At 37.5% G+C, this 6,399-nt stretch overlaps 1 pseudogene; it reads right to left on the bottom strand.

Annotated features, from left to right (window-relative positions):
• Window positions 1–362: 362 nt before the first annotated feature.
• On the bottom strand, window positions 363–859 carry LOC144300845 (ADP-ribosylation factor 1 pseudogene; annotated as a pseudogene).
• Between the last annotated feature and the right edge of the window lie 5,540 nt (window positions 860–6,399).

Here is a 6,399-nt window from a genome sequence, read left to right as displayed (position 1 = left end):
GAGAAGGAGTGCCAGTTTGGTCCACATAGCAACGTCTGGAGGCTCTGTGTGACTAAAACCCTTACTCACTATTGAAGAGTGGGTTGACTCTCTTGTTACAATTTAAAAACAAAACAAAGCAAAACAAAAAGTTGAGCAATACTGCATGGAAGTACCAGAAACTGCATTATTGGGAACACAAAATATTTACATTAAATTAAATCCCTGGATGCAAGCTGAGTCTGCACATTTATGGCATGGTGAAGTACACTGTGACCAACCAAGGAGACAGTTTCTGGCACTCACACCATGGGCAGGTAAAGCAAAGTGAAAGGAGAGATTGTGAGGGGGCTGGGGGGCAGAGCTCACTTCTGGTTCTGAAGCTAAATGGACAGCCAGTCCAGTCCTTCATTGAGCCCATTCCCACTGGTTGCACATGTCTCATGAATCTACCAGTTCCTACAGTACAGGGAATGCAGACCCAGTTTGTCCATAATCTTGGCTGCATTCATGGAATTGGGGAGGTCCTGCTTGGTTGCAAACACCTTGGTTGCAAGTTCATCCTTCACCAGCATCTTCATGAGCTACTTATAGTCCTCTTTCACATCATCTTTGTTATTGTCAACCACAGAGAGGACACCTTATGCATTCTGGAAGTAGTGGCACCAGAGGCCAGATCTTGTCTTGGCCTTCCACATCCCACACAGTGAAGCTGATATTCTTATACTATTATTTCCACATTAAAGCCTGTGGTGAGGATAGTGGTCATGATCTCATCCAGCTTTAGCTTGTATAGGATGGTGGTCTTGCGGGCAACATCCAAGTGTACCATGAGAATGTGTACATTCTTTTTGCCAAAAAGATCCCTGAAGAGGTTCATAAAGATATTCCTCGTGCTGTAGACTGATGAAAGCAACACTGACCACAAAAATCATTGGCAGCCACAGGCAGGCTGCTGCTCAGAGACTGATTGGTTTTACTCCCACTGATCATGTGACCATTCTTTATTCTGTTAATATGGCGAATCATGTTCACTGATTTGCATGCATTAAGCCATCCTTGCATCAAAGAAATAAATTGCCTTTAATCATGATGTATGATCCTTTTAGTACACTATTGCATTTGTATTATTGTTTTGTTGAAGATTTTTAAATGCATGTTTATAAGGAATATTAATGTATCTTTTTCTTATAGTGTCTTTATCTTGATTTGATACGAGGATAATATTGGCCTTGTCTTTTTTTAAAAAATTTTTTATTGGAGTTCAATTTGCCAACATATAGCATAACAACCAGTGCTCATCCCATCAAGTGCTCCCATCAGTGCCCATCACCCAGTCACTCCCACCCCCGCCCACCTCCCCTTCCACCCCCCCAGTTCCTTTCCCAAAGTTAGGTGTCTCTATGTTCTGTCACCCTCTCTGATATTTCCCACTCATTTTTCCTCCTTTCCCCTTTATTCCGTTTCACTTTTTTTATATTCCCCAAATGAATGAGACCATATAATGTTTGTCCTTCTCCGATTGACTTATTTCACTCCACATAAATAACCTCCAGGTACATCCACATCGAAGCAAATGGTGGGATTTGTTGTTTCTACTGGCTGAGTAATATTCCATTGTATGCATAGACCACATCTTCTTTATCCATTCATCTTTCGATGGACACGGAGGCTCCTTCCACAGTTTGGCTACTCTGGACATTGCTGCCATAAACATCGGGGTGCAGGTGTCCCGCTGTTTCACAGCATCTGAATCTTTGGGGTAAATCCCCAGCAGTGCAATTGCTGGGTCGTAAGGCAGGTCTATTTTTAACTCTTTGAGGAACCTCCACACAGTCCAGAGTGGCTGCACCAGTTCACATTCCCACCAACAGTGTAAGAGGGTTCCCCTTTCTCCACATCCTCTCCAACATTTGTTGTTTCCTGTCTTGTTAATTTTCCCCATTCTCACTGGTGTGAGGTGGTACCTCACTGTGGTTTTGATTTGTATTTCTCTGATGGCCAGTGATGTGGAGCATTTTCTCATGTGCATGTTGGCCATGTCTATGTCTTCTTCTGTGAGATTTCTGTTCATGTCTTTTGCCCATTTCATGATTGGATTGTTTGTTTCTTTGCTGTTGAGTTAAATAAGTTCTTTATAGATCTTGGATACTGGCCCTTTATCTGATCTGTCATTTGCAAATATCTTCTCCCATTCTGTAGGTTGTCTTTTAGTTTTGGTGACTGTTTCTTTTGCTGTGCAGAAGCTTTTTATCTAGGTTAAGTCCCAGTATTTCATTTTTGCTTTTGTTTCTCTTGCCTTCATGGATGTATCTTGCAAGAAGTTGCTGTGGCTAAGTTCAAAAAGGGTGTTGACTGTGATCTCCTCTAGGATTTTGATGATTCTTGTCTCACATTTAGATCTTTCATCCATTTTGAGTTTATCTTTGTGTATGGTGTAAGAGAATGGTCTAGTTTCATTCCTCTGCATGTGGATGTCCAATTTACCCAGCACCATGTGTTGAAGAGCCTGTCCTTTTTCCAGTGGATAGTCTTTCCTGCTTTGTCGAATCTTAGTTGACCATAGAGTTGAGGGCCAATTTCTGGGTTCTCTATTCTGTTCCATTGATCTATGTGTCTGTTTTTGTGCCAGTACCACACTGTCTTGATGACCACAGCTTTGTAGTACAACCTGAAATCTGACATGGTGATGCCCCAGCTATGGTTTTCTTTTTTAATATTCCCCTGGCTATAGAGGGTCTTTTCTGATTCCACACAAATCTTAAGATGATTTTTTCCAACTCTCTAAAGAAAGTCCACGGTAGGGATCCCTGGGTGGCGCAGGGGTTTGGCGCCTGCCTTTGGCGCAGGGCGCGATCCTGGAGACCCGGGATCGAATCCCACATCGGGCTTCCGGTGCATGGAGCCTGCTTCTCCCTCTGCCTGTGTCTCTGCCTCTCTCTCTTTCTCTCTCTGTGACTATCATAAATAAATAAACATTAAAAAAAAAAAGAAAGAAAGTCCACGGTATTTTGATAGAGTTGCATTGAATGTGTAAATTGCCCTGGGTAGCATTGCCATTTTCACAATATTAATTCTTCCGATCCATGAGCATGGAATATTTTTCCATCTCTCTGTGTCTTCCTCAATTTCTTTCAGAAGTGTTCTGTAGTTTTTAGGGTATAGATCCTTTACCTCTTCGGTTAGGTTTATTCCTAGGTATCTTATGCTTTTGGGTGCAATTGTAAATGGGATTGACTCCTTAATTTCTCTTTCTTCAGTCTCATTGTTAGTGTGTAGAAATACCACTGACTTCTGGGCATTGATATTGTATCTTGCCACACTGCAGAATTACTGTATGAGTGGACTCCATCTTGGGGTGGAGTCTATTGGGTTTTCTATGTACAGTATCATATCATCTGCAAAGAGGGAGAGTTTGACTTCTTCTTTACCAATTTGAATGCCTTTTATTTCTTTTTGTTTCCTGATTGCTGAGGCTAGGACTTCCAGTACTATGTTGAATAGCAGTGGTGAGAGTGGACATCCCTGTCTTGTTCCTGATCTTAGGGGAAAGGCTCCCAGTGCTTCTCCATTGAGAATGATATTTGCTGTGGGCTTTTCATAGATGGCTTTTAAGATGCTGAGGAATGTTCCCTCTATCCCTACACTCTGAAGAGTTTTGATCAGGAATGGATGCTGTATTTTGTCAAATGCTTTCTCTGCATCTATTGAGAGGATCATATAGTTCTTGTTTTTTCTCTTGCTGATATGATCAATCACATTGATTGCTTTCCGAGTGTTGAACCAGCCTTGCATCCCAGGGATAAATCCCACTTAGTCATGGTGAATAATCTTCTTAATATGTTGTTGGATCCTATTGGCTAGTAACTTGTTGAGAATTTTTGCATCCATGTTCATCAGGGATATTGGTCTATAATTCTTTTTGGTGGGGTCTTTGTCTGGTTTTAGAATTAAGGTGATGCTGTTGGCCTTGTCTTTAAATGTTTGTTATAATTCACTAGTAAAGACATCAGCCCTTGATCTTTAATTTTTTGGGAGGTTTGGATTACTGATTCAATCTCCTTACTCATGATTAATATGTTTAGACATCCTTTTTCTTCATGTCAGTATTGGTTTTATATTTCTGGAAATTTATTCATTTCTTCTCAATTGCTCAGTTTGTTGACATAAATGTTCGTAATTCTCAATCTTTTGTATTTTGTATTTTGTGGTATCATATGGGACATTCCAACTGCTGTAGTACATGTCCCCTCTTATTTGTAATTTTGAGTCTACTTTTGTCTTTAGCCTAAAGATTTTTCAATTTTATTTTAAAAAACGAACCCTTTAGTTGCAATTCATCATTTCTACCATTTTCTAGTATCTTTTTCATTTATTTATGTTCTGATTTTTACAATTTCTTTCTGTTAACTTCAGATTGCATTTGTTCTTTTCTAATTCTTTGACATATGAATGACATATGACATATGAATTTGAAATTTGAAATTCTTATGTGTTCTTAATGTAGATATTTTATTGCAATAAACTTCCTTCTTAGAATTCTTTCGTTTCATACCTTAAATTTTAGTAGACTATGTTCTTATTTTCACTTAGCTCAAATTTTTAGCATTTCATTTTTGGCTTCTTTCACCCACCCGTTGTTTAGAAGTATTTGTATTTTAATTTCCACATTTTTATGACTTTTCTATTTTTTTCTCCTGTTATTGTTTTCTAGTTTCATACTATTCTGATCAGAAAGACATTTGAAATGATGTCAATCTTAAATTTGTTAAGATTTGCTTTATAGTAATTCAATTGGAGAAGGACAAACATTATATGGTCTCATTCATTTGGGGAATATAAAAAATAGTGAAAAGGAATAAAGGGGAAAGGAGAGAAAATGAGTGAAAATATCAGTGAGGTTGACAAAACATGAGAGACTCCTAACTCTAGGAAACGAACAAGGGGTAGTGGAAAGGGAGGTGGGCCGGGGTTGGGGTGTCTGGGTGATGGGCACTGAGGGGGGCACTTGACGGGATGAGCACTGGGCAATATGCTGTATGTTGGCAAACTGAACTCCAATAAAAAATAAAAATAAAAAATAAAAAAATAAAGATTTGCTTTGTGACTGACCTAATATATGATCTATCCTGGAGAATGTTTCATGTGTGCTTAAAATGAATATGTATTCTGTTGCTGTTGACTGTAATGTTCTGTATTTGTCTATTAGGTTCATTTGGTCTATAGTTTTGTTTGAATTTGTTGTTTCCTTATTGATTTTCTGTCTGGATGATCTATCCAACAGAAAATAAGGTATTGAAATCTCCTACTGTTATTATATTGTTAACTACTTCTTTTATTTCTGTTACATATTTGTGTGCGTGATATTGGGTGTATATGTATTTACAATTTTATATCCTTTTGATGAATTGATTCCATTATTTTATAGTGACTTTTTTGTTCGACAGTTTTTGATTTAACATTTTGTCAGATTTAAATAGCACCACTTTTGCTCTCTTATGGTTACCATTAGCATGGAATAATTCTTTTTCATCCCTTCACTTTCAGCCTGTGTGCCCTAAAAAAATTGTCTTGTAGGTAGCATATGGATAGCTTTTTTTTTTAATCCAGTCATTTCTTTTGATTTGAGAAGTAATCTATTTACACTTAAAGTAAATATTGATCGGTAAGGATATATTGCCATTTTATTTTTCTCTGACTGTTCTGTAGTTCTTTTTCTTCCTTTTTTCCACTCTTGGCTCTTGCCGATTTTCTTTGTAATTAGATGATTTTTGTACCAGTAATCTTAAGTCCCTTGTTTGTATTTTTTATGTTTTGCTACATATTTTATATTAGTGATTACCACAAGGCTTACATAAGACCTCATACAGGTATAATGGTCTAATTTAAACTGGTGACAAATGAACTTTAACCACATACAAAAACTCTGCACTTTACTCCTCCCAGTGTATTTTGTTAAGTGATGTCACAATTTACATCTTTAATATATGGTGTATCCATTAACACATTAATGTACCTATAGTTATTTTTTATGCTTTTGTCCTTTAGCTTTTATACCAGAGTAAAAAAGTGATTTACATACCATCATTATATTACCGTATTCTGAATTTGACTGTATTCTTACCTGTACAGTGAATTTTTTTACTTTCCTATGTTTTCGGATTGCTAGAGTTTTGTTTCAACTTAGAGAACCACCTTTAACATTTCTTGTAATGCAGATCTAGTGGTGATAAACTCCTCAGCTTTTGTTTGTAAAAGCTTTTATCTTACCTTCATTTAAGAAGAATAACTTTCCTGAGTAAAGTATTCTTGGTGTACAGATTATTATTTTTTAAAGCACTTTGATACTTCACCCATGCTCCATTTGCCTGAAAGCTTAATGCAGAGAAATACACTTGTAGCTTTGTAATGGTTCCCTTA

This window comes from Canis aureus, chromosome 29, assembly GCF_053574225.1.
Source record: "Canis aureus isolate CA01 chromosome 29, VMU_Caureus_v.1.0, whole genome shotgun sequence".
Lineage (NCBI taxonomy): Eukaryota > Metazoa > Chordata > Mammalia > Carnivora > Canidae > Canis > Canis aureus.
The sequence above is the reverse complement of the archived record's forward strand: the minus strand, read 5'-3'. Positions and strand labels throughout refer to the sequence as shown.